General features: G+C 38.1%; 1 protein-coding gene across 1 annotated transcript in view; it reads right to left on the bottom strand.

Annotated features, from left to right (window-relative positions):
• Positions 1-21698, bottom strand: part of LOC109081043 (synapsin-2-like) — a 211337-nt gene that overhangs the window by 22481 nt on the left and 167158 nt on the right. The gene's annotated exons all lie outside the window — the stretch shown is intronic.

Raw genomic sequence — 21698 nt, 5'->3', positions numbered from 1 at the left:
TGGTTTATGGCTTAAATGGTTTATTTGCATGCATCTGCTGTAACACAGACACAAATTACAAAGAATGTGCAATTGACCTTACGCACATTTACAGGCCTGAATTAATCTTTACAATTTTACTTTTTATCTGTATTATATTTTCTTGGTGTATTTGAGCGTTATTTTTTAAAGTAATAAATTGTAAAACAACAACAACAAAAAGAGACGACGTGAAATAAAAAATGACAGGAATTAAGGAAGCTGCCAGTGGTGTTATAACAAAGTTCGTAGATCGGGGAAAAAGGAGGCTGGAACCGGTGAACATTTAAACAAAAACTTTAAAGGGATACTCCATCATTATTTACTTATCCCCATGTCGTTCCAAACCCGTAAAAGCTTTGTTCGTCTTCGGAACACAATTTAAGATATTTTGGATGAGGCTTGTGACTGTCCCATAGACTGCCAAATAAATAACAGTGTCAAGGTCCAGGAAAGTATGAAAAGCATCGTCAGAATACTCCATAATTGCCAAAATGGCGCAACGCTGATTTGGAGAGACACAGAGGAGAGGAATTGTTGAATAAAGTCCTTATTTTTGTTTTCTTTGTGTAGAAAAATTATTCTCGACGCTTCATAACATTACGATTGAATCACTGATGGCAGATGGAGTATTCTGATGATGCTTTTCATACTTTCCTGGACCTTGACACTGTTATTTATTTGGCAGTCTATGACACAGTCACAAGCCTCCTGATTTTCATCCAAAATATCTTAAATTGTGTTCCGAAGACGAACGAAGCTTTCACGGGTTTGGAACGACATGGGGGTAAGTGATTAATGATAAAATTTTCATTTTGGGATGGAGTAATAATAATAATAATAATTTTAAATTATCAAATAAACAAACACAAAACGGAAGTAAAAGCAGCAGCCCCTCATGGAAGACTGCCGCATTAAACATAATAAAACAACAACATAAATAGTCCAGGCTTGGTCCTCTCTCGTCCTCCACTTTCATCACTCCTCCTTTTATCCCTCCAGAGCTCCTCCATGGGACTCGAGACTGGTGAGTGATGCAAGTGTCGCTCATTATCATTTACTCCAGTGCTGTTTTTATCTCTCGACACGGTGAAGCAACAGTTTATGTTTTGCAATATTTTAGTCGCATGGTCATTTGTGATGCATCATGCTGATTGCATAACAGTGTGACATCAGCATGAGACCAAGGCCATGTTGGCCAAGTTGCAGTAACAGTACAGATGAGAAACATATTTTTTTACAAAAATGTAAGTTTTCAGTTCATCAGGAGATGTCTGTCTAATTGCGAAAAAAAAAAAATAAGAAAGAATGTTAAAATAGTCAAAATTTTAAAAGAATGTTAAAAAGGTTAAAAAATAAAAATTCTGTCATTACCCTCATGCCATTCTAAACCTGTATATTTTGAGAAATATTTTAGAGAAATAATATTTTTGTGTGTGTGTCAATTGTCATGAAAATTGTCTCGTTAGTAGTATTCTTCCAAATTTGTTGTATGGATTCCGAACGACACAAAGGTGAGACAGACATTTAAATTTTTGGGTGAACTATCCATTTATAAGTATCTATTTAAACGATTCATTTAAATCCAAGTTGTAGATGACTTTTCTTCAGTACAACAGTAAAGACGAGTTTTAGTTGAAACCGTGGTCCTTGGTGATTCATAAAACACAAGTCCATGACTATACTATAAGTCCTGATGATATATTGAGGTTTTATGAAGTAAAACGATCTGTCTGTGCAAGAAACTGAACATTATTTACAACATTTCCACCTGTAATCCAGAGCATCAGTCAAATGGGAAAGTCCAAACAATTTGACGATTCAAGAAGGTCATAAAGAGATCGTAAAACTAATCCATATATATTGAAATTATATAATTGTTTAGGGTGAGGGTGAGCTAATGATGACAATTTTCATTTTTGGGTTAACTATCCCTTAAAAGTACCCAATAACGATATGAAACATCGATGTTTTACATGTCTAAAGCATATAACATGAATAAACTAGTCTTCATCAGCTCATCTTTTTACATAAACCATAAGAAACCATAAGAATGTCTCCGGTTACTTGTGTAACCTCAGTTCCCCGAAATGAGGGAACGAGATGTTGCATCAGAAGCTGACATTTTGGGGAAAAAGTTTTCTCCTAGAAATACTAAAATGTCTGATTGAATTACACTATTGCCATGCAATAGCCAATGGCATTGAAGTGAGCGAATTCAGGGGAGCCACAACCCCTATATAAGGCAGTGCTGAACATAATTTTCACACAACCTTTCAACTGAATAAGCAAGTTATGCTAAATAATAAGGCATGATTGCGACATCTTGTTTGCTCATTTCAGGAAACCAAGCTTATGCCAGTAACTGGAGACATTCCCTTTCAATATGTCTTTTGATGTCACATCAGAAGCTGGTGCTTTGGGGAACGTGTCAAATCACACAGTAAATATTAAGACATTAGCCAAATAGTATAAACATACATATCTTTGGATAGTAGAACACCAGCATTCCTGGGGTTCCTTGTAAAGAATTTGACCTGTTATGATGTCTATGCTATCAGACCTAAGGGACTTTAGTGACCCTGCAGTCACCCAGGCCAAAATCCAAGCAGAACTCATAACTGAAACAGCGTGCATATCGCCCACTTGCTTTACTGATACTGGTGCTAGTAAGTGGTGTCTCATAACGGAGCACTTTTGATGAAGCCGACTGTAGCACTTCAAATGGCATCAAAGGTTTTAGGACCACCCTTATGAAAAGAAGTTTATTCAAGTGTGCTATTAGTATACTTCTTTTAAACTAAAAATAGGAAAGTATGCTTTTAGTTTCCTTTTTATGTACTTCTCAGAAATGGGCTTTATGTACTCCTCAGAAATATACTTAAAATGACATTCAAGTATACGTGACTTCTACTTACAAAAAGTCTAAATATATTTGTGCTATACTTGTGCTACTAGAATCCGTGTTTTCATTGTTATATGGTAGAGGGCGCTAGTACACATCTTCTGTACAAAATATCCAAAAAAACAGAAGCGAAGAAGAAAAAGAAACAACAGATACTAACACATGTAATCTAACACGATCATCTGACATTAAACAGCATCAAAACTGTAACTTTATGGAATAAAATGTCGACCGATGAAGAGGAAATAATTACAGTCAAGCTTTGGGGTATTGATCGACTCCATCTACGTTTTGATTATCATTCTGAATTTTGTTTATAGTCTTTTTTCAACAAAATATATGCTTTTTGGTATTTAAATAGGGACATAGTAGTATAGATAAAGTATGATGTAAAGTTCACTTATAGAAAACTTATGAGTATACTTGCAGTATAAAACTACTAAACTAGTAGTTTACTGAGACTATACTTCAAAGTGTACAAAGTATTTAATTAGTAAACTATCAGTATACCTATAAGTTCACTTTTAGTATAATTGCAGTACAAACTACAAACATAGAGGTAAACTAGTTGTGTACTCAATGTTTGCTGCTGTTATACTTAAAGTATACTTAAAATATACTTGAACTTTACTTAAGTATACTTAATAAAATAAACTTGAAGTATACTACTTTTTGCTAAGGGCGAGGCCAAATCCTAAGTGGGATTCAAATAAATATGACCATCATGTCATTCCTCATTAACTGGAATCAGGGACTTCACAGGGTCCACCTTCTTTAAGTTGCACCAGTTCTCATAAATTCTGCCCAAACAAGCCCAAACACACAATCAATAGTGGTGAACATTGTATTGCTATTGATGTTCATGGCTTTGTGAATCTACATAGACATCCAAACACTGCGAATTCAACGTGTTTGTGTTTAGCTGCCATTTAAAAAATGTCGGTCAAAGGTTTCTGTTCATCTTGTTGGTCACGGTAACCCCATCCCCAGCCCCTGATGCAAGCGGTTCTTACTTCTAGACCAACAATGGTTTGGTGCTACTTACAAACCACTTTTCCTGGTTCGGAGCTGGTGCTTTGGCTGTCGAAAAACAAAGAACCTATTTAAAATTAGGCTCTGACTCTGAACCAGCACTCAAACTGCCATGGTGGAAAAGGGGTCTCAGATAAACAATGTCAGAAAGCATCTGTGATTAGGGGCTGTCTGAACATGAGTGTAAACATAATTCAGGTCCACTGATATAACACAGTCCCATGGCCAATATGTACAAGTGTCCATTTTGGTGCTCATTTTAACAACGTTACAGAAGCTGCAGCATTTCTTTGAATGAGAGCAAAGTGGAATTTGTCATAGCCGCACTGCCAGACCTATTTGAACATCATCGGTTAATGACAACAAAGTTGTGGCAGTCCTAGCACTATTGCCTGTATCACAGTAACGCTGAGCTATCAGACCTGGTTGTATTCCACACCTTAATGACAGGAAAAGCAGCAGCAGTGTTGGTGCTTTAATCATCACAGGACTTATCGATATAATCCCTAAATATCTATAAAACAGCAGTCATGCCGGGGTCGCAGATATTTCTTAGCTCAAACTCAGCAGGGAAGTAATTATAGCTTGGGAATGCCCCTATGAAAAGTGGGCTCACATCAAAATAAAGCTCATCTCCGCTCCCCAAGCAAAGGATATGATGGGTGGTTGAGTAGCAGAAGCCTGTGATACTAAAATCAGTAGGAACTATAATCAGCAAATCATCCAGCATGCAAACTCCACTAATTCTTTAGGGGGGAAAGCTGTGTTCACGCATTCCATGAATGCACACATTCTTTGGAAGGACTGCGAAGTGGTACGCTGTACCCATGAAACAATCTCAGAAACACTCGTGATTCTGAATATGAAAGACAATTAGTCCTCCAGCCAATCAGAGATATGATCTGATTCAGCACAAACTCAAGTTTGGTAGCTGACTCAGGCTCTATGCAAGAGGATGAAGCTTGGTTAGACCACAGCTGCACAGAGCACATAAGATAAAGAACACATAAACAGCAACACAGCCAGTGTCTTATCCTAGGAGGGCTATGAGCATCGTCATCGTCAGTGTACGCAATGGTAGTGTAAGCAAAACTGCATGCATATAGGAAAAACAGTGCTAAAGCTGGTGCTTATCACAGAAGACAACGAATGGAGGCATCACCTGCATGTATAGGAAGGTGACGAGTGGCTCAAGTGCTTAGGCTCTAAACATGACAGACATCCGCTCTGAGGTGGGAGGCTGTTTATATTGTGTGAATGAGCAACTGGAGCATTTTGAGCTTTATGCAAGACGGTGTGTTGCTTCAAGATGGGGACATCTGAATATATTAACAGATAGCGGATGAAGTGTTTTGTGTTCTGAGTACAGTTTATATCAGGTCCTGAAGGTTCAGCGGAGGAGTCTGAAACTGTCCCTGTGGAAGAGCACAGATAGTTCATGTGGAATCAAGGCACACTGATACTGAATCAGCATGACCTCATCCCCTCAATCTCTTGCTGCATCTGAAACCTGAAAAATGCTGCCTTCGGAGGACGCATTCCAAAATAGGAAGGCATCAAGGCACATCCGAATTCAGTGTTAGTTTCAGTTCCTGTCTCGTTAGATGCCTTTATTTGGCCGAATTTTGAAGGCAGCATAGATGTATCCTTCGCTGCCTTTGATATCCCACAATCCTGTGCGTTCTATTCTGTGACAGTTAAGCCAAAAAATAATGTCGTCTGAAAGTTGCGGTCGGTGCTCAGTTTGTGTGTAAATGTATGTTTTTGATCAACGGTTTCCACTTTTTATGTCATTTCTAGCGAGAAATTAATATTGCAGTAATGAAATATCCACTTAGTTATAACCAAAGCTCTCTATATTTTGCTGTAGATAATTTAACTATTACTCTGCCTCAGAAGCCTGTCCAAAATCAGTTTCATGAGGTGCCTTTGTGCAAAAACGCTGCCTGCAAAGTCATTGCCTCATACGGCAGCGAGGCAGCAAGTCATCTGCCAAAGTTTTCGGATGCAGCCTATATCAGCAGCTATCAATAGTATATATTCGTCATTCAAAAGGAGAAGCTGAAACAAAGATATATGATAAACGCAGATATATACGAAACGTAAACAACGCAGTGCTTGCTTACAATTTTGAATATCAGTAACATTGATAACTTTAATCATTTTAAGCGGCTCATGTTGTTATGAAAACATTTGTGTATTAGAATAATTGGGAAAGATCACGTAACATTTAAACAGCATTTCATTTTGAGTCTGAGTGATTGTCAAGCATGTCCAAAAAGTAGGTAACTTATTTATCTGTGCTGACTCGAGCCGCAAACTTTTTCAGACGGTTCAGTCTGTTTTGTGGAACCAGTTCAAAAGAATAATTCATTCATGAAGCAGACATCACTCCAGACCATTTGCCTGAGGCTATGGATTATAGGTAATAATGTTTTTTAAATAATGTTTAGTTTCTTTTACAAACCGATTGTTTCACTTCATAAGACCCCAATATATCACCAGGAGCCCATGTATTCATTTTGTGTTGCCGGATATGCTTTTTTGACTTTCCAAATGACAGTAAGTGTGGACTTGCATTTTATGAATCACCAAGGACCACGGTTTCAGCAAAAATCTTCTTTGCTGTTGTACTGAGGAAACCTGAGCATGGATGGCATGCAGTCGCCATCCGTTTTGATGCTCATTTAACTGCTTAATTTATCTGACTCCTATCCAAGATGGGATGGGGGCCTGGACAGTGGCATCTTGCATCTCTAGGCACCTGCTTTAGCAAACTTTAATTTTTGTGTTAATTATTGGATTTAGTGTTTTGCTTTAGGACTGAATGTTGTTGTGTCTTATGTGTTGATATCAAGAAGCTTCCTATGCTAATGTGTCTCAACTCTGATATCAGCAGTTTGGAATGACACACACACACACACACACACACACACACACACACACACTGTTACGTCCTGTGGACGTATTTGTGAATTGTGCGCTCTTGGGAGAGTGATTTCACCTACTGGGCAAGTTAGACATTGCATGTTTTCTTCTCCTGCTCTTTCTGTCTCTCTCTGTTATAGATCGCTAATTGGATTCCAGCTGATGTCCATCATTCATCAGTACTGAGTGAATGCTACAGAGATCCAAGGTGTATAAGACGGCAAAGAAATAATGCTGGAGGACTGACGGCTACGCGCTCACTCTTTGTCCTGATCCAGATTGGTGTTATTTTGTGTATCTTAGTGGGACCAAGTGTGGTCTTTATTACCTCTGAACTTTGTGAATTAACTTGTTAATTACAAACTATGAGAGGGTGTGTGAACGTTATGGTGGGTGTGTTTATGATTCTTTTGTGTTATTTTCTAATTCATGTAAATACCTTTGTTTGTCTTTCTTAGGAAGCGGTAGGGAGAGGGTGCCATTTGTTTTGGATATAAAATTTTGTTTATGTTTATGGTAGACAGGGAGATAGGTAAGACTCTGTCATTTATTTTATTTTTCTTTAGTTAAGGTTATTTAGAGTTTTTGTGTTTAGCTAGAGGGTTTTTTGTTTGTTATGTTGGCCTGGCCCTCACCTGAAGATTTGCTTCCTTTTGTTATTAATAAATTAAGTTATTTGCTTAATTTAGTGGCTGTGCTTTTCTGGATTAGGGGATTGATGTGACCGTCAGACTTTTTATTTATTTACATTTCGTTACGACTTCATTTAACCCCTAGACTAACAGTGAGGTTTGTAACAAGTGGGGGCTCATCCGCTCGTTTTTTTTTTTTTTTTTTTGAGAAGTGAGTTCGTTTATTTTTCGGATCGCAAATTGGAAGTTTTGCTCTGTTTTGTCCAAGACTGAAGTCTGTTTGTACGATCGTGATTCGATGGGTCGCGGTTTGTGTATGGTGAGTTTTTCTCTCTTCCTCTAACGTTTTGACTGTTTTCATTTGTGGGTGGGGAAGGAGTAAAGAAGGGAAACGTAGAAATAATGGAATTCGATTTGACAGCGTTTACTCTCATGCCCACGATCGAGGTCTTTAATAGATGTAGAAAAAAAGATTTGGTTTTAATTGCGGAATTCTTCAATATTAGGATTGAGAGGGAGGCCACTAAACAAGTGCTTAAACAAGATCTTCAGGAGAAATTGACAACTGCAGGTATTTTACCTAGACAATCTGGTGATGAGGATGAGTTGGCAGTGGATCCTAAAAGAGGCAGTCCAAATTTTGATTCTGTGCCTCAGGATCCAAAGATTGCTTTAAAATTGAAAGAGATGGATCTTTTAATTAAGAAGCAAGAATGCGAGGCGGAGATGATTAGGTTTCGTATATTAGAAAAACAGGCGGAAAGAGATATTGAGATCCGTAAATTGGATTTGGAATCTGAGCGGTTGGCCCAAAGGCCAATTCCAGTTCCACGTATTCTGAGTAGTTCCTTATCCTCACTCGTAAATAGCACCGTAATTGAAGATTTTTCTAGATCTACTGTGAGTGATTCATTTGACGTTAGTAGGTATATTAGACTGGTACCTCCATTTAGGGAGGCTGAAGTCGATTCCTACTTTGTTGCGTTTGGGAGAATTGCTAGTAAACTGAAATGGCCAAAATAAATGTGGGCTTTGCTGTTACAATGTAGTCTCATAGGAAAAGACCAGGACGTTTCCTCAGCCTTACCTATTGAAGGTTCCCTTTACTATGAAACGTAAAATCTGCTGTTTTGTGCGCATATGAGTTGGTCCCAGAGGCTTATTGGCAGAAGTTTCGGGGGCATATGAAAACAGTCAAACAAACTTTTGTTGAATTTGTGAGAGAAAAGAGAGTGCTTTTTCGAAAAGTGGTGTCTTTCTAGCAAGGTTACATCCCTGGAGGAAATACAGGAGTTAATCTTGTTAGAAGAGTTTAAAAATTGCGTTCCGGCTAACATTGTTGTGTATTTAAATGAACAGAAGGTCACTTCTCTAGCTGATGCTGCAGTTTTGGCAGACGAATTTGTGCTGACACACAAGAATGTTTTTTTCTTTGGGTGCAAATGTCAAAATGCAGGTGGAAAATTCGGTGCAGCGTGTTGCACGTCCGTTTAAAAATGAAATGACTCGTAGATCAAATGGGGGTGCTGACAAGCGAGTTTGTTTCTTTTGCCTAGATTCAAATCATCTGATTGCGGATTGTAGAGCATGGAAGCAGAAGAGTGGTGCTTCTAAGACTAAAAATGTTGCACTTGTTGATTTTGTACAATCTAACACCGATAAAGAGATGTATCAGCCTTTTTTGTTTAGGGGTACAGTCTCGTTATCTTGTGATTCGGAGTTTAAGCCTGTAACAATTCTGCGTGATACGGGGGCAGCTCAATCGTTTATATCTGCAGGAATCTTGGCATTTTCCGATACTACTTTTACTGGTCAGGAAGTATTGGTACGTGGAATTGAGATGCGTTGTGTGAATGTACCACTTCATATTGCATACTTGAAATCTGATATTGTTAGTGGGGTAGTCAACTTGGCTGTGCGTGAACAGTTACCTGTAGAGGGTGTTGACTTGATTCTGGGGAATGATCTTGCAGGTGGCCTAGTTTTTCCCTACACCTATTGTGACCCGCGCATGCCTAATACTTCCCAAAACGATGATTTAGCTGATAAGTTTCCGTCTGTGTTCCCCTCTTGTGTGGTTACTCGTGCTCAAGCACAGAAGTTTAAAGAAAATAGTAGATCTGTCAACCTCTTTTATAGCTAATGACGTGCCTAAGACTGTGGAATGTGCTCTGTTTATACCACCAGATTCTGATGTTGATGTACCTTCTGGAATGGAGGAGGGTGAAATGGAGCCTTCCTTGAAGGTGGGGAGAGACTCTTTAGCTGTTGCACAGAGAGCAGACCCTTTCTTGGCCAAGTGCATAAAGGCTGTTGAGAATGGTGTCCATGATTCTAATTCAGGGGTGGTTTACTTTTGGGAGGAGGGCTTGCTGATGCGCAGATGGAAAACACCGAAGGAAGAGCTTGGCTGGCAGGAGGTGCAGCAAATAGTTTTGCCATCTACTTATCGGCAACAGGTTTTGAAACTTGCCCCATGAGAATTTTCTTTCTGGACATGTTAGTATAACTAAAACTTATTACCCGCATTTCTAGATACTTTTTCTGGCCTGGACTTAAGAACTCTGTTTCTAAATACTGTAACTCATGCCATGTCTGCCAGATGGCAAGCAAGCCGAATCAAAAAATTCCTCCCGCCCCCTTTGTCCGATTCCTGTTGTAGATGATCCATTTGACCGACTGATTATTGACTGTGTCGGACCACTGCCAAAAGGGAAAGCAGGACATCAGTATATCTTTACAATAATGTGTGCGACCACCTGTTTTGTTGAAGCAATTCCATTACGTACATTGAGGGCTAAGGTAGTGGTAAAAGAGCTTCTTAAGTTCTGTACAACGTTTGGATTACCAAGGATTATACAGAGTGATTAGGGCTCGAATTTTACCTCCAAGGTTTTCAGGCAGGTTTTAGGGATGCTGGGTATTGGCCACCAAATGTCTAGTGCCTATCATCCCGAATCCCAGGGGGCCTTGGAAAGGTTTCACCAAACCCTCAAAGCGATGTTGCGACGTTATTGTATCGAGACTGGGTAGAGACTGGGCTGAGGGTCTTCCTTATTTGATGTTTGCAACCCAGAGAGACTGTACAGGAGTCTCTTGGTTTCAGCCCTGCTGAACTCGTGTTTGGGCACACTATGCGGGGTCCGTTAAAATTACTAAGTGATCAGTTGTTAAGCCAGCCATCTAGACCTGTGCCTGTTGATGAGTATGTTACCTCCATCCGTGAAAAGCTAGGTAAAGCACGAGACCTGGCTAAGTTACATCTGTCTGAAACTCAGGTAAAAATGAAAGAACGGTTTGATGTAAAAAGTGTAAAACGAGACTTTTCACCTGGTGATCAGGTTTTAGTTTTGCTGCCAATGCCTGGGTCGATTCTACATGCCAAATTTGCTGGTCCGTATTTGATTGAAAGGAGGTTGAATGAGACCAACTATGTTGTTGCGAACACCGGACCGAAAGTGCAAGAATCGTGTATGTCATGTGAATCGCCTTAAAGCTTATGTGAGTAGAACATCATCTGATAACAATAGCAAGCAGGTTGATTCTCTCTTAACTTGTGCTGCTGCTACTGTGAGTGTAATAGTTACGTCCTCTATGGACGAGGATGAACTGCAAGGCGGAGGCTTTCCTATTTCTCCCACCGCCTTCAGAATTCTGCTATATTACAAGATCCCTCTTGTTTTCTTTCACATCTGACTGCAGAGCAGTCTCATGACTTGTTGGAGTTGTTGAGTACTTTTTCTATCTTGTTTAGTGATGTCCCCGGTAGAACATCTGTCTGTGCTCATGACATTGATGTGGGGAATGCCAAACAAATAAAACAACACCCTTACAGACTAAATCCACGAAAGCGGGAAGTTTATAAAAGTAGAAGTTGACTACCTGTTAAAACATGGTATGGCCGTGCCCAGTCAGAGCCCATGGAGCTCTCCCTGCTTGCTGGTACCTAAACCAGATTAAACCTTTCAATTTTGTACGGATTACCGTAAAGTCAATGATGTAACAAAGCCTGACTCCTTTCCTCTTCCTAGAATTGAAGACTGCGTGGATAAAGTTGGTTCAGCTAAATATGTTACTAAGTTAGACTTATTGAAGGGATATTGGCAGGTGCCCCTCACTAAACGAGCCTCTGAGATATCTGCATTTGTAACCCCCTGATAGCTTTCTACAATACACCGTTTTAGCTTTTGGGATGAGAAATGCACCTGCTACATTCCAGAGGATGATGCATCAAGTTCTTTCGGGAGTCTCAAATTGTGAAGTGTACCTGGATGATATTGTGATTCATTCAGATGATTGGGTACAACACCTAGAAACTCTCAGAGAAGTTTGTAGTCGTTTAAGGACCGCTTCATTGACACTAAATCTGGCAAAGTGTGAATTTGCTAAAGGTACAATTACCTATTTGGGTAAGCAAGTTGGTCAGGGACTGGTAAAACCAATTGATGCTAAAATAGCAGCTATTCTTCAGTTTCCTGTTCCATCTAATAAACGTGAACTAAAGACGTTTTCTGGGGATGAGTGGTTACTATCGAGCTTTTTGTTCAAATGTTTTCCACCTTGGTCTGTCCACTCACAGATCTCCTCAGTATAAAACAAGAGTTTGTGTGGTCTACCGAATGTCAACTTGCTTTTGAAGCAGCAAAGGGATCTCCTTTGTCAGGCTCCTGTTCTCTCTGCACCTGATTTTACAAGGACTTTTAAATCACAGGTGGATGCGAGTGACAATGGTGCTGGAGCTGTATTGTTACAGGAGGATCAAGCTTGTGTTGAACATCCTGTCTCCTATTTTTCTAAAAAGTTCATTGGAGCTCAACGGAATTATAGTGTAATTGAAAAAGAGGCCCTTGCACTGTTGTTAGCGCTCAAGCATTTTGATGTGTACCTGGGTAGTAGTATTGGTCCTATTGTGGTATATACTGATCATAATCCCCTGGTGTTTCTCTCTCGTATGTCAGGTGCTAATCAACGGTTGTTACGGTGGTCTCTTACTCTACAAGAGTACAGCTTAGATATTCGTCACAGGAAGGGGGTGGAGAATGTTATGGCAGATGCCCTTTCAAGAAGTTAAGAGTGGTACCCGATTAATGTATTCACCATCTAGGGAGATATTTGGGTTGACGTCTTTATTTTGTTTCTTATTTTTATTTATTTATTTTTGCATTCTTAGTGGTGGGGGTGTTACGTCCTGTGGACGTATTTGTGAATTGTGCGCTCTTGGGAGAGTGATTTCACCTACTGGGCAAGTTAGACATTGCATGTTTTCTTCTCCTGCTCTTTCTGTCTCTCTCTGCTATAGATCGCTAATTGGATTCCAGCTGATGTCCATCATTCATCAGTACTGAGTGAAGGCTACAGAGATCCAAGGTGTATAAGACGGCAAAGAAATAATGCTGGAGGACTGACGGCTACGCGCTCACTCTTTGTCCTGATCCAGATTGGGTGTTATTTTGTGTATCTTAGTGGGACCAAGTGTGGCTCTTTATTACCTCTGAACTTTGTGAATTAACTTGTTAATTACAAACTATGAGAGTGTGTGTGTGTGAACGTATGGTGGGTTTGTGTTTATGATTCTTTTGTGTTATTTTCTAATTCATGTAAATACCTTTGTTTGTCTTTCTTAGGAAGCGGTAGGGAGAGGGTGCCATTTGTTTTGGATATAAAATTTTGTATGTTTATGGTAGACAGGGAGATAGGTAAGACTCTGTCATTTATTTTCTTTTTCTTTAGTTAAGGTTATTTAGAGTTTTTTGTGTTTAGCTGGAGGGTTTTTTGTTTGTTATGTTGGCCTGGCCCTCTCCTGAAGATTTGCTTCCTTTTGTTATTAATAAATTAAGTTATTTGCTTAATTTAGTGGCTGTGCTTTTCTGGATCAGGGGATTGATGTGACCGTCAGACTTTTTATTTATTTACATTTTGTTACGACTTCATTTAACCCCTAGACTAACAGTGAGGTTTGTAACACACACACACAGTACCAACATAGGTGGACATTTGGAGTGCACATCATCATGAGAAATGTTGTTCTGTTGAAAATGAGAAATGACTGTTTAATATCAACGAATATGGTGTATTGAGAAAAGGTGTTTTGTCCTGAGCTTAAGAAGACTTTCCCTGTGTCCACAAATACAAACATCTGAATAAAAATGAGACTTTCTTAATAATGGTTGTGCTTTAAATAAGAATGGAAATATTTGGCATATTTTTTATTTTTAGGCCACATTATAGTGGTGAAATGTGTGATAAAGCAATCTCTTATGCAACACTTTTTAACGTGTGTACCAGATAGACATTACACAATTTCAGGGCCGATGCGGTCTCTTTCTACACTGTCTCTTTCTTTGTTCTCTCACAACTATTCTGTAACGGGATGTACAGTAGTGTATGTTTCATTAAATGGTGTGCTACAAACAATGAATAGACTTGAAAATGTTAAATACTGCAGGCTATTATTTCCAGCATTTATACCATCAATAAAACAGCTTGTGAATAGTCATGTAATGTCATTTACCTGAGAAATTGAGTTAAATACAATACCTCTGTCACCAGTGGAGATTTGATCAATACATTTCCACAGGTACAGAAAAAAAGGTTATTGTAGACATGATTTATCAGCCCTGTTGTATCTTTACATATTTATGATGTGTATTTTATAGTTTTTTCATTTTATTTTCTTTCCTTTCTTTTTAATTATTTAATTTTAAAATCAGTTTAAACAAAAGGACAATAAAGAGAAGTACAATAAAAACCTCATATTTTAATCACATTGCACTTGAATAAAGTTGAAGGTGTAATCTGCCGCTTGTCCTGCAGGTGACCTCATAACTCTGTCTTCTTACGATGCACTGAGGGCTTTACGATTACTCCAGAGCACTCCTAGATCTAAGATGAATTTCAAGAGCTACTTAAAGCAACACTATGCAACTTTTTCTGTGTTCAAAATTTGCAAAATGTATGTAATGAGCGAGTACTCACAAAAAAATGGTAATGGTAAAATGGTAAATGACAAAAACATAATTACTATACTTTTACTATAATAAAACAATAATTAATTTTCGTAAGGGTTGTTGGGGTCTCCTTGAGAAATTCTGTTGTGGTATGTACTTGCAGCACGTTTTTGTATTTGGTTGTGTTGTGAATATTTGCAGCGCATGTGTTGTCAAACTGATAAAGATATTTTCTTAATTTGCTGGTGCTTTTTCTATTTGCATGTGTTTTCCTAAGTTGCAGTGTGTTGAGCTCTCTCATATGTGTGTGTGTGTGTGTGTGTGTGTTTATGTATGTATAATTTTGCAAGTGTGAAAACCTGTAACCTCATGGCCAAAAGTATTCTTCCTTAAACAGCTACATTAACTGGCTGTTTGGCTTCGCTTGCTTTTGAAAGGGGTCTTTCGTTATATTATCATGTTCATATATATTATGAATGTCTGGTCGGGCGCTGATGGGTTGGCGATGGGGATAAGTGTCCCCGTCCACAGGCCAATTACGCTCACGGTACACCACCCGCAATGGGCATGGAAGCCTTGATGTGCCTCCATCACTTTGTGCCTGGCAAAAGGCAATATAATCGGTATAATCGGTGGCGTGACGGAGCAGGATATCGGGGCTTTGGGGGTAGCTCTGTCGAGTTTGTCTCAACAAAGTTGGACCAACAAGATGTAAAAGCTGCTGAATTTGCTCCCGTGGCAGGCAAAATTTTTGTGGCTGCTATTCTGACACTATAGTGCACATACACAAACTGGCTCCATAGACGCAGCCATCTTTGATTATTTGCTGTCTCGCTGCCATAGTTTGAGGAAACTCCCCATTACATTCATTCCCTTTAAATAGACTCATAATTATGTGCTGCCTAATGGTTTGCCAGCCGATGTGCCTTTGTATAATGGAAAAACTAACAACCATCAGTATAATGACAGTTTTATTCTTTGCATAAAAACTCTTCAATTAATTGACCCTAATTGAACCATTGGTGTATTACAACCTTAGAATCCGTAATATTAGATCTACGGGTGCGCTGGAGTCATCATTAAAGCCTCCTTCATCGCCCCTGTGGTACGAAACAGACAGATTTTATGAGTGTCCCCTGCAGTACAAATCGGCAGATTACACCTTTAAAACTTCTTCAAGTGCAATGTGATTATAATATAAGGATTTGATTGTACTTTATTGTACATTTTGTTACTCGTTTTTTTTTGTTTTAAATGAATTTATAAATGAAAATAGAAATACACATCTAAATTAAATTACCGAGCAATACATTGATAATCTTTGGGGGGGGGGGGGGGGGGGGGGGGGGGGGGGGGGGGGGGTGGACCTATTGAACCTATCAGAAACCTATTGGACCCCGAAATAACGTCTCTCTCTCTCTCTATATATATATATATATAAAGTATATTCTAAATTATTATGTAAAGTATAATATTATACGTATAATGCAATATAATATAATTAATAATTATATATAATATCAATATAATATAATATAATACAATACAATATTAGATTATATTATATATTATATTATATTATAGTTATTATATCCGAGTTGTCTGGAAGACAGCATTATGTTAACATTTTAATAACCGAGCGTGTACTACAGTTACCATTCTAAGGTGACATTTCAGCACCTGACAAACGGATAGCGACTCCTCTAAATAGTAGTAGTAGTATTTTCTATTGTGCTTTTGCATTGACACACTATTTTCCTATTTTGATACTGTAGAGCTGCTTTGACACAATTTTATTGTTAAAAGCGCTATATAAACAAAGGTGACATGACTTGACTTAATAGTAACCTATAAGCCTCTTTTTTCCTGGAAAAAAGCAGTTTTGTTCTCCGTTTTCATCTGTGAGCATGCTCTTGGTACATGTATTTTACCATTTTGTTGAGTTTAAGAGTTTTAAACGTGTTAGTTATTATTTCTGTTATCATTTGGTCATCTTTAGAAAATAAAAATCCTGCAGACGCCCTGGTCATTTACCCAGGATCGGTTTCAGAACCAAATCACTGAGGGTGCTTCTGAAAATTGTGAGGGTGCTCACAAATAATATTTATCCTAATTTTCAACTGTATGAAAATAGTATCACCAAATAGGGCTTAATTTCAACGATGTGCAATCTAACATAATAGATTATGTCCATCACTTTGCAAAAAAAGCCGCACACAATATGATAGGTTAGACTACTGTACGCGCATTTAGACTGCACGTTTTGTGATAGCAAGAGATAAAATTCCCCTCCCCTGTATGATTTTTTTCTTCTTATTTAGTTTAGCAATATCACACGAAGAGTGCTGGTTTTGCCCCAAATATCAGCACAACTGCAAATGTAATTATGATTTTATACTGCGTTTGAATAAACAAGAATAGACACTAAGAATAGGCTACTGCCTTTTTTAACTGCAAATGTAATTATGATTTTATACTGCGTTTGAATAAACAAACCAACCAGCCAGCCACAGCCGAACTGCTTTGGCCTCTCTAAGCAAAAAATTGCCACTAAATTGGACAAAAATGCCCCTGCACAAAAACAAATTAAAAATCTATTGCGTCTGTTGCTAACAAAGTGTAAATTAATAGAAAGTGTTCATTTTAGGCGCTTTTACAGTATTGCGCATTATTAACCAATCACAGACGATTCTGATGAGCTTAAGAATGCAATAGCCAATCAGAGGCGTTCAGATGAGTCTGAAAACTGAAAACTCTACAGCTGGTTTGTGCGCGCGATACAGGGGGGGGGGGGGGGGGGGGGGGGGGGTGGGGCGCGGGCGCGTTCTCTGACTGAATTCGCGAATTCTCTCATCATAAACAAAGCGCAGATGTACGATGTAAGTAAGGGATTCATTTCGCAGTGTAGACAGCTTCGGTGATTATAACGATAGTTTTGTTTTTTTGAGTGCGATAGATCAAATAGTGATAATGTCATTTCTGTATAATTTATTCGCCGTTTGAATAACCGTGGGAAGGAAACTTATCAAATTTCGATACGTTTTGATTACAAATGGTAATCACATTAAATACACAATCAAGTCCCATAAACATGTTTTTACATGACACCCCATGTCTGGTTCTTGCCTAAAAAGACATGTTTATGATGTTTGTATTTAATAGATTTGGCTTGCTTTTAGCCTTACCCTTGACTTGGTTCATCAACACCTCCACCTATGCATGAAAGCATGATGAAAATAATATCATAATTTGAAAGATCGTGTTTATGCATTAATTTTGCAAATTTGTGTAGGCTATGTGTGTGCAGCTGTCTGTGGTGGTGGTGGTATTGATGGTGAAAATTAATACGCTATTAATAATTTTATCTGAGGGTGCTTTCGCTTTTGTTTGGGGGGGGGGGTGGGGGGGGGCTTAACACCCTTAAGCACCCCGGTAGAACCGGGCCTGCCTACCCAATTCGGGAAAAGAGGCGGCTTTTCTGCTTTAGGTATGGTATTTTTTTATTAATGTATTTTTAATGTGGAATATATGTTATATAAATATATGTTTATAAATATATGAAATGTAGAACATATAAAAAAGTGTTCGTGGCTCGTCTGCCAGTGGGCCACCACTGTGCAAAAAGCGTCTTCACATTTCAGTCGATACGATTGTAATTCTGTGGCAAGAAAAAGCGCAGAACCAAATAAAAATATTACAGTTTTAAAGCTGCAATACACCCAGTGTTCAGAGTCGGTTAGTGTATACCCCTTTTGAATGGTGGTGTGTATATTTATATATTTTATGTATAATAATTTAAATCTTGTACTTTCCCAGGCCTTCCATTTGGTAACCACGTCCATATAATTTACATCTGACTAATCAAATGTTGATATTCAAATTAAGTACTGTTATTACATCATTTCAAGACCACCCATTATTATCAGTATTTTTATTTTTAATTTTTTAAAAGGAGCACTACACCAAAAGCTAATTTATACCATTTTAGCTTAGACCCCATGTTTGCTGACTTCAACCTACATTATGAGTGTTAATTAAATGAGTGTTAAAAACGCAGCCAATAAGCAAACAAGAAGCATTCATGTTATTTTTTTCCAAACAAGAACAAGAAAAAATCATATCGTGAATAATGCAATTGTTTTCAAAGGAAGGTCGGCAGCTGCGCTACAAAGCTGAGCGAACACTGAAGTAAAGAGTAGTTGCTATGGAAATGATACACCATCTAGACTTGCAGCACTGGTGTAAACTGGCAGGTAATACTACATTGGATGCGAACGATGCGACACGTTGCGTCAAAGCACAAGGAACCCATTATAATCAGTGATTGTATCACTGAAAGCATATTCTAACAGTAAAGGGATGCCGTTCTATTTCTGACGCACATGCAAGTTTCAGCTCATACATCTTTGGTGTAAACTCTCTAACCAAACGCCCCCAAGAACACCCCAGCTCAGCGCCACTCTTTCAAAAATATTACTTCGAGCGCCCCCTGATGCTCTCTGGACACACGCCTTGTGAATGAAAAAGTTTGATTTTCGTTTTGGTTTTATTCATTTGGTGCATTTGAAAGAATAAAAATATGAGAAAAACATCTGAAATCCGTTTATTATGCCCAGGAGAAGGTTTAAATATGCGATAAAGTAGTGATTTATTCGTTTTCCCGTTTTGAAGGCAAAAAGAGAAAACTTAGCTATTATAGAACGTTTATTATGCCCAGGAGAAGGTTTAAATATGCGATAAAGTACTAAAACCCGGAGTTATGTAATCAGATTACTTTTTTTTCAAGTAACTGTTATATAATAGTAAAGGCAGGCCTTTCAATTTACAAGAGAACAATCTGAGTTACTTTTTCATAAAAAAGAGTAACGCAAGTTAATGGAGACAGATAGTCCTCAATATATAATTCACTGCAACAAACACACGAATACACACCATGCGTAAACATTTTACATGCATGAAACCTAATTCACGTTACACACACAAAAAAAATTCACCGTGCGTGAAAAAAAAATATATTCACAAAAGCAATTCACATGCGCGAAATAAAAATTATATATTCAGAAAAATACATTTCACAAATGCCAAAACACCAATTTCGTAGATATACAACTGTGCAGGAAAAAACCTTTGAATGTTTAAAAATGTACGAGTGTCTGAATGTACACAAATCGTCATTTACTAGAATCCACTCGGATTTGTCGTGTGTGTTTTTGAGACTTTCCTTGGCAGAGCTTCTCTTCCCACGCTGTGTCTGTTGTACTCTTTAGCCAATCAGATGCGAGTTTACCATTAAACACACCAAAATCATATCATAAGCCACCGAGAGTGCATTCAAGGAGCACAATTTCTGTCTGCCACTCTTTTGCGCAATATGGATTATTAGAAAACGGAAATTAAGCCTTTACATCAGTATCCATAGACAGTAAAAGAAATGGACACAGGCGACCCAATTGGAAACTCAATTGAAGAACAATGAAAGCCCATTTTTAGCGATTTTTGAACTTCACCTCTGTTTACTGGCCGCGGCAGACCCTCAAACTAAGCTTGATGACGTCAGCAACCGTTTATGACAGATGTAAAGCTTCTAGTAGCTGTGGCAAACGCCATCGTTTAATCCTTGCAGAGGACGGCGAAGCTTGAGCGGGGAAGTTCTTTGGCCTAGTGACATGCCTGGAGCAGAGAGTAAGATATTCTGATTAATTATTTTGTATAGTATTTACAAAATTAACGCCAGGGCTTTATGGGCTTCGGACTCTTGACGTCTCCCCAGATTGCCCTGCAGAACGCTTCATGAATGCCAACTCTCGGTTGCGGTTATACAACATGGAAAGATTTCTATTATTTGGTTGAGATGGTAAGGCTCGACATTTGATTGGCTAAAGAGTACGACAGACCACGTGGGCAGGCGAGAGCTCTGCCAGGAAAGTCCTCAAAAAACACACACACACAAATCACGAGTGGATTCGTAGTAAATGACCGATATTGTACATTCAGACACTCGTACCATTTAAACATTCAAAGGTTTTTTGGTGCACAGTGTATATTCAGCGAATGCTGACTGTCGTTGCACACTTGTGCAATGTATTTTATGAATATATCCTTTATTGTGCGCATGTGAATGCTTTTTGGAATATATATTTTTTTTTTCACGCACGTTTAATTTTTTTGTGCTTACGTGGATTTATTTTTCAGGCATGTGAAATTGTTTAGGCTATGTGTGAAGTCGCGGTATGTTTGTTGACACCAAACCCCACGTGAATTTATATTTGAGACTAATCTGTCTCCATAGCAGTTACTTTGTTTTTCTATTTGTTGAATGACAGTCTCCTGTCCCCGTTGGTGAGAAAATAAGGAAGTACAAGGCTTTGTGTGCCTCAGTTGTGAACATGATGTAGTTCTAGACTAAATGTAAATGTGCATTAATTCATCCCACTCGCAAAAAAAACAGATTTAGTATTCACCAAAATGAATTAAAACAGTGAAACGCAAAGTCAGAATATGACGCAAACCTTCAATAATTAAATATGTTAAATAACACAAATGTATCTAATCCAATTTTATTAACTAATGTATTTGCTGCTTAGCCTTGATGATCCAGTTCAAGCATACTAAATTTACTTTTTCTTCAGCCTGAGGTTTATTCATGACACTTTTTGGATTTAAAGGACTTTTACATTTGCTATAAATAGAACTTCTTATATTCAAAACAGTTAAGCCCTGCTCATATTTAAGTTGTGATGTGATAGTAATTTGAAAGTTATTTTGAGAGTTACTTTAAATTAGTGTGTAGCTTTAGTAAAGTGTTTAGTTACTTTTTTAGGCAATGTTGTAATGCATTACTTTCCCCAACGCTGGTGGTGCATGTACAGTCCGTGTACTACTGCGTCCATTTGTTTTTCATTTTTTATCCATGACTGGAAAAAATGAAAGAAGAATGGTTATTGTATTTTTAAATGCTAAGCTTACTAAAATTTCCCCCGTAAAATATTTCAGATTTTTGTTCATAAATTTTTTTCACTTTTAAGTTAATTTGAAAAAAATTACAAATTGATATAGAAAGAAATTATTTTAACATGTTTTCTTTGGCCAAATTTAGTTCAGTTGAGAACTAGAGTCTTTGGAACAATGCAGAGACTTAATACAAATATGATTTTATCGTCTTGATTTTATCTTTATCGTCATGAAATTATATACTTTTACAACTTCCCTTACGAAAATTAACCATTGTTTTACTAT

The sequence above is a fragment of the Cyprinus carpio genome, chromosome A11 (assembly GCF_018340385.1).
Source record: "Cyprinus carpio isolate SPL01 chromosome A11, ASM1834038v1, whole genome shotgun sequence".
Lineage (NCBI taxonomy): Eukaryota > Metazoa > Chordata > Actinopteri > Cypriniformes > Cyprinidae > Cyprinus > Cyprinus carpio.
Note: the sequence above shows the minus strand (reverse complement) of the source record. Positions and strands in the feature narration are given on the sequence as shown.